Source organism: Benincasa hispida, chromosome 9 (genome assembly GCF_027475165.1).
Source record: "Benincasa hispida cultivar pf3 chromosome 9, pf3_genome.v1.1, whole genome shotgun sequence".
Classification (NCBI taxonomy): Eukaryota; Viridiplantae; Streptophyta; class Magnoliopsida; order Cucurbitales; family Cucurbitaceae; genus Benincasa; species Benincasa hispida.
In genome coordinates this window covers 82,348,284-82,356,326 of record NC_143486.1, presented here as the reverse complement: position 1 = coordinate 82,356,326, position 8,043 = coordinate 82,348,284, and positions in this window count along the sequence as shown.

The window sequence follows — 8,043 nt, the reverse complement described above, 5'->3', positions numbered from 1 at the left end:
GGTCATCGATTTGAAATAGTCAGTCCTAAATAGTAAACATCATGATAAAGTAAGAGTGACTTATTTCTTGATCCGATCTTATGCAAACTCATTGCATAGGATACCCTCACTCCTCATGTCAACACATGAACGAATCAGAATCACTTCATTTGTAGCACTTTATAACAAATTGTAACAACTACAGAGTGGACCACATCCAATAGTGTTACCAAAATAAGGTGTCCAACCTTATTCGTATACTATAGACCATTTTGGCTATTTACTGTACTTGACCCACTCTTATGTCTCCACATAAAGTTCATGTATTCACATAATAGCCATGAATCTTTAGTTTATTGGATTTAGACTTTACAAGTGCAATTCACATATTGAATAGCAGTTTTATTGAATAAAAGTCAATAACATCTTTATTGATAGTAGAATATGTTTAACATTACAAACTACGAGTTTTAAGACATACAACTCAACAAGCTCGTACTTGGACTAAAACTCCAGTGGATTTTACATATATATACAAATATATATATACAATGTTGATTAATGAAAGAATAAATACAATAAACTAGGGCATCAGATACCCAGTACTTTTCCCACTTGCCCTTGTTCTATCTATTTCACAGTCTTAGTCCCTCTAGGTGACCCTCAAACACTTTAGCCGAGAGGGCCTTTGTAATGGATCAACCAAGTTGTCTTCAGAGGCAATCTGCATGACAATCATGTCTCCTTGGTGTACGATCTCCTTGATGAGATGGTACTTGTGCTCAATGTGTTTTCTGCACTTATGGCTTCTAGGTTCCTTTGACTTAGCAACTGCACCACTATTATCACAATAAAGAGTGATAGACAGATGCATATTTGGAACAACTTCCAAATTGGTCAAGAACTTTTTGAGCCATACCGCTTCTTTAGTTGCTTCACTGGCAGCTACATACTCAGCTTCCATGGTGGAGTTAGCAATACAACTTTGCTTGATACTCCTCCACACTACAGCTCCTCCGTTCAGAGTGAATACTGACCTTGAAGTAGATTTTCTAGAATCTATATCAGTCTGAAAGTCAGAATCAGTGTATCTAGTAAGGATTAGATCCTTAGTACTATACACGAGCACATAGTCCCTCGTTCTCCGAAGATACTTGAGGATATTTTTAATGGCAGTCCAATGATCATATCCAGGATTAGACTCATATCTGCTAACAATTCCAACTACATAGCACATGTCAGGACGAGTACACAACATGACATACATTAAACTCCCTACTGTTGATGCATATGGAATTCATTTCATAACCTCAACCTCTTGGGGTGTCTTAGGACAATGTTCCTTAGACAAATGAATTCCATGCCTGAAAGGAAACATACGTTTATCTTGCATTTTATATTGAGACAACATATTGTCTATATTAGATGCCTGAGACAAGGCTATCATTTTGTTCTTGCGGTCCCGAACGATTCGGATCCCAAGAACATACTATGCTTCTCCTAAATCCTTCATTTGGAATTGTGTGGCTAGTAGTGTCTTAATGTCAGCTAGAAATTCTACTTCATTCCTAATGAGTAAAATATCATCAATATATATAACCAGAAAAGGTACAGTATTGTTGATAATCTTCTTGTAAACACAAGGTTCGTCAACATTCTGTTCAAAGCCATAAGATTTGATCGTAGTATCAAATCTCATGTTCCAGGATCGAGATGCTTATTTTAGCCCATAAATGGATCTATTAAGCTTGCAAACCTTTTTCTCATGACTCTGTGCAATAAACCCCTCTGGTTGAGACATATAGATACTCTCTTCAAGATAGCCATTCAAAAAAGCTGTCTTAACATCCATTTTCTATATTTCATAATCATAAAAAGTGGCAATGGACAAAAGTATCCTAATAAACTTGATCATGGCAACCAGAGAGAAGGTTTCTTCATAGTCCACCCCCTCTCTTTGGGAAAACCCTTTTTCCACGAGTCTAACTTTGTAGATCTGTACCCCACCAGCTTGGTCTCATTTTCTCTTGTAGATCTATTTGCAACCAATGGGTTTTACCTCTTCTAGTTGATCTATAAGATTCTAGACTGAATTAAAGTACATTGACTCCATTTCGAGGTCCATGACTTTTATCCATTGGTCTTTAACCTCATCACCCACTGCTTTCGTAAAAGTCAATGGATCCTCTAAGCCATCATCAGGTATGACAACCTGAGTTTCAGTTAAACCCATGTACCAATCAGGTTATTGCACAACCCTCCCATTACGTCGAGGCATTCTCAATTCTTAAGAATAATGTGAAATACCAGTTCCATCAACAACTCTTGTTGAAGGATCTATTCGATCAATAACTCTTGTTGATCTATCTATAGTTTCTCTGGTTATCTCATTTAATACTAGCTTACTACGAGGTTGATGATTTTTAATGTGGTCTTCCTCTAGAAATGAAGCATTTGTCAACACGAATACTTTATCTTCCTGAGGATCATAAAAATAACCACCTTTTGTCTCTTTGGGATAGCCTATAAATAGGTATACCTTTGAATGACATAAACTGCCAGCTTTTTTGGATTTTGTACAAACACATGTGCTAGACAACCCAAAATCCTGAAGTGACGTAAACTACCATTACGTCCTTTCCATAACTCGTAACGTGTTTCTGAAACACTTTTCGAGGGAACCATGTTCAATATATACACCGTAGTCCCTACTGCGTGACCCCAAAAAGAACTTGGCAACTGAGCATAACTCATCATAGAACGAACCAGGTCCAACAGGATTCTATTTCTCCTTTCTACTGTTGGGGTTGATGCCCTAAAGTCTCGTGTCCTGTAGTTTGTAAACAGTTTGCACGAACACTTGTATTGTTAATATATGATATTTACTTCACATCTTGTATTTTTGCTCAGTTACTTATTTTATTTGCTTTACCACAAACCAATAAATATAAAATCCTTGGTTATCTGTATGTGACTCAAGCATGTATGTGGTGACATACAAGTGGATCATGTCTTGAGTGATAACCAAAATGGTCTGTAGTATATGGATATAGGAGGGAAACATTATCCTGATAATACTACGGATGTGGCCCGCTTTGTGAAATGGTCACAAGTGTTATGACTTGTCACAGATGGTCTGATCCTGATCATTCGTATTGGGGACATGCGAGTGGGGGTGTCCTATACCAAGAGTTTGTATAAGACCTGACCACGAAGTGTTAACGTCTCGTTATATAACACCGTTCATGACAGAGACTTCACTTCACTAGGATGACCATAGGTAACATGACTTCAATCCTGAGTGAGTTGGGAACTCCTGCCATTGAGGGCGGTCATTTGATTTGTATGGGAGCGAGTGGCCAGATCGCCTATTCAAAGCTACCATTTTGGGGATTCATCTGATTTGGGAGCTAGGAACTCAGCTACACAAGATGGAATTCACTCTTTCCCCGAGGCAGGGGTAAGTAGATAAGTAGCTCCCTTAAGGGCTGATTTCGGGGCTTGAACGATGTGACGCCACACACCTTCTCTTAGTCCAAGAGGTGTTCACACATAATTGAACTATGTTGTATTGTTCATTAGAGGAATCAGTGGTACTTAAGGAGTGAGATGTAACTATAGGGGCAAAACGGTAATTTGATCTAGATGTACTTACGAGCATCTGTGAAGGGTCATCGTACTCATGATTGGTTATATCCGATGGACACAGAAATATATCTGTGGTAAGAAGAGTTCAACTGTTGGTCTTTAGTGGAATGCCTGATAGTTAACGGATGGTGGATCTCGTGGCTAAAGAGTTTAGTTAGCTATTCGCGGACCGTTGGGGCTTTGAGCCACATGTCCATTAGATCCCCTGGGTAGCTTGGATAAAGTTGAGAACCAGTGTTTGGGTTAATTTGAAATGTTCAAATTGACAAAAGGAAGTTTGATTATATATGATATAATTGGACTGGTTAATTATATATGATATAATTGGCTAAATGTATGAAATACATTATTTTGGAGGAAATTAGATATAAATATGATTTATATCAAGTAGAGGAGAAAATACTATAGTAGATATGTGATACAAACTATAGGATAAAAATATAATATGATTATATTTATTAGTTAATTAGTTGGTTAATTATATGATAATTAATCCAAAATTCACGTTCAGACGTGGGTTAGTGGGGCAATGTCGGTTATTGTAACCGATGAGTTAAAATGAAAATAGTTTTCATTTTGATCAATCGCCCAAAGAATTCGAGAGAGTGCGTTGTTGAGAATAGAAAACGATCGCTTAAAGAAAATCGAGAGCCTATACGATAGCACTCTCCGCCTGAATGATCATCTTCCTCGCACCTAAACGATTGCACACTGTCGCCTATACGATCGCATAGCTTCTCCAAATGATCGTACAGTGTGCCGATTTTGCTAAACGATCGTTCAATAAATCCTACACGATCGTGTAGGTTCTCCTAAACGATAAGCAGTCTGCTATGCGATAGCGTCTTTTTCCCTCCCACTTATTTATCGCCTACACAATTCGTGTTTCCTCCTTCCTCTACCAAATTTACCAAAGACCACGCTTTGGGTTCTCACTTCGAGAATATCCGAGACACTTTACTGGTGGTGTCGTCCCCACGGCGTTCGTGTTCATGCGGTTGTTCGTGCTGCTGTTGTTGACACTGTTGTTGGGTGTTGGTAGATCGCGTGAAGGGTTCCACTGCATTGAGTTCCAAAGATTGAAGATTGTCTTCAACTGGTATGGAACTCTTTCTCTCATTATTTTGTTGTTCATACATGCCGATAATTAGTGTTTATTTGCATAACTGTTCGTATGAATGTATAATGTTGTAGTTCGGTCACTGTGAGATCGGAGAGATCCAAACGCGCTCATGGAACTCTTAGATATGAGATCCTTCATCTACAACACCAGTTTGTTAGGGTATGCCAGGTGTTGTGAGTTGTGATTGAATTACGTGTTCTATCAAATAGTCCTGGAATTTTAAGTCCATGTACTTACCACCTCGATCTGATCGAAGTATTTTAATCTTTTTACCTAATTGGTTCTCAACTTCAGCCTTATATTCCTTGAACTTTTCAAGTGTATCAGACTTATGATGCATTAGTTAAATATAGCAATACCTTGAATAATCATCGATGAAGCTGATGAAATATTCATACCCTCCTCTCGCTTTAACATTCATCAGACCACAAAGGTCTGAATGTACCAGCTCTAAGGGTTCTTTGGATCTAAGACCTTTTCCAGTAAAAGATCTTTTGGTCATCTTACCCTCAAGACAAGATTCATGTGGCGGTAAAGAGCTATCTTTTAACTAGCTTAGAAGTCCACTCTTAATCAATCTCCCAATCCTATTGAGATTAATGTGACCTAGTCTTAGGTGTCAAAGATAGATATTTGAAGAATTTTTTTGTTTCTTATTTTAAGTTTCAATTGTTTTAAACATCTCTATATTTAAAACGGATTTGATCTCAATTGGTTTTAACACGTATACATAATTCTCTAGATTTGCATAACATACTATACTATCTTTTGAGATAATGAACATTTCATTATATTCAAAAGAAACTTTGTATTTTTGTTCTAGCAAACCTGAAATAGAAATTAAATTCCTTTTCATGGAAGAAATGTAATAAACATTTTCAAATAAAATGTGTTTATCTCCAATAAATAACTTTATATCTCCCTCTGCTTTAGCCGACCTCCCCAGTTCCTACCTTAAAGGTTGCTTTGTCTTCTGTAAGTTGTCTCCAAGAACTAGTTTCCTAAGCAAAAGTACAATATGATTAGCAGCTCCTGAATCCATTATCCAGGTTAACTTATCATTTTCCACCAAGCACGTCTCGATGACAAGTAAATCATATTTACTTTGTTGTGCTTTCTGGTAAGCAACAGAATTAGGAGATAGAGGACATTCCTCCGTTAAAACATATTCTAAATCATCAACTGCTAGTATATACTATTTCCATGTTGATTTACCATTAAAAGTGTCGGAAGCGAGTAAATTTGAAGAATTCAACATGCTAAAATTATAAACAAACTCTAATTAGTGAATTGATTCTAGACCTAATCAAATTTTAGCAAAGTAATAATGTACCCAAATGTCATTATTTTATTTGCAACGATACTATAGTGAGTCAAAATAAGTGCTACCGAGGGGCCGTCAAATACTCCTTCACTAAAGCAAGACATTATAGCTTAAGAACAGCTCCCTCGAATCGGCTTCAAACTCTTTGAACCAACTGGAACCGGCCAAAACCACTCGAATCGGCTCAGAAACTCCAAAAACCAGGTTGAACTGATCAAACTGGCTCAACCAAGTCAACTGTGATCTGGACCGGCTGGTCAACGTGAAGGCAAAGTCAATAGCTGGAGGCGCAGGTCGACGGGTTGCGAGGCGAGTGCACGGGGCAAGAACTGGGTTGGAAGCGGAGGAAACTGACGCACACAAGCGAATTTCACCAAACTGGGTCAGATCGGGGGTGCGTGGATGGTCGGACCATGCAGACAGCCAGTGCGCGCATGGTATTCATCGAATCGGGTTGAACGCTACTGTCAGGTCAAGTCATCGAGTCTGGAACAACAAATTCGAGTCTAAGAGCTACCAAACGGGTTTGCACTGATTTCTTCTCCAAATTAACGTTGTTCTCTTTCCTGGAATCGAACAATTATAGCTTAAGAACAACTCTAATGACTAGCAAATTTAAAGACCCTTTACCACACCTTAAAGCTCATATACATGTGAGCAATTACAAATTTCAACAAGAATTTAAATGAAAACTAATGCCAAAATCGTAATGTATCCACTTTAGTTAACCAAACATTCAATCAATGAAAAAACACCCACCAATATGCAATAGAACGTTACAAGCATGCTCTGATACCAATTGTTGGAATATAAAGAATACATGCACAACGGAAGCAAGGATCGATAACATTATAATTCCAATAAAAACAAGAATAAGCATGCAAAAGGGATAGAAAATACAACCTTTGAAGACTCCACTGTAAACTTCCTCTCTCGAGCTCGATCGACACCACCAACGGCAAATCCTCGCTATCCTCTGGTTGAAGAACATGGTGGTAGGATCGTTATGTTAGTGAAAATAAGGGAATTTCACTATAGAAAGAATGAACGTAGAGGAGAGTTGAGGTGGAAGAGTTTAGGAAAAAAGTTGTAAAAGCATTAGTCTTACAAATTTAAAAGACAAAGTCATTTAAAGAGAAAACACATGCAATCTTCCACCTCAAACTCCACTAGCATGTCTAGGTGTCAAGCTTGGGAAGTGTCACTTCAAAGTCCACTTAGTTGTGGCAAAATCCAACAATTGGATATTTCCACTAACTATTTTTTTATTAAAAAAATAAAATAAAATTTTTCAAATTTAGAAATTATTTAATTAAAACAATTTCAATTAAATAAAATACAATTTTCCCTAAAATCTTGAACATTTCAAATTCTTACTTTACCTAGTTCTTCAATTTTGTCTGTATTGAACTAGCAAAGAGACCCAATAGAATCGGTCAAACTCTTTAACCTAGATAATCAACATTCATTAACTAATAGAACTGTCCACTATAGCCTGTAGTTGCACTTCCCTCATTGTAGATATATTATGTGTCCATTTGATATAACCATGATAAGTAAGTCAACCCTTCACTGGTTGTTTGTAATAACGGCTGGGTCATAAGCTGTTTTACCCTCGAGATTACATCTTGCTCCTTAAGTCCCACTGATCCTCTAATGAACAATTAGTTTGTGATCCAATCACTAAACCGAGTCCCTCTCGGGCCAATGAAAAGGTGCGGCCCTTTGTTCAAGATCCAAAGTCAACATTTAAGGGAACAACCTCTCTACTATCCCTAAAAGCGGGTAGAAGTGAATTTTGTCTTGCACCCTACGTCCCCAGCTATCTACTCAGTCTTACCCCGGAAATGGGACGCTTATTGAGCCAGCACTATTGAGCCAACCCTCACCCATATAAATCTAAGGATAATCCTGAATAAACAGGAGTTCATAGTTAGCTCAGGATTAAGGTCAAGTTACCTAGGTCCTC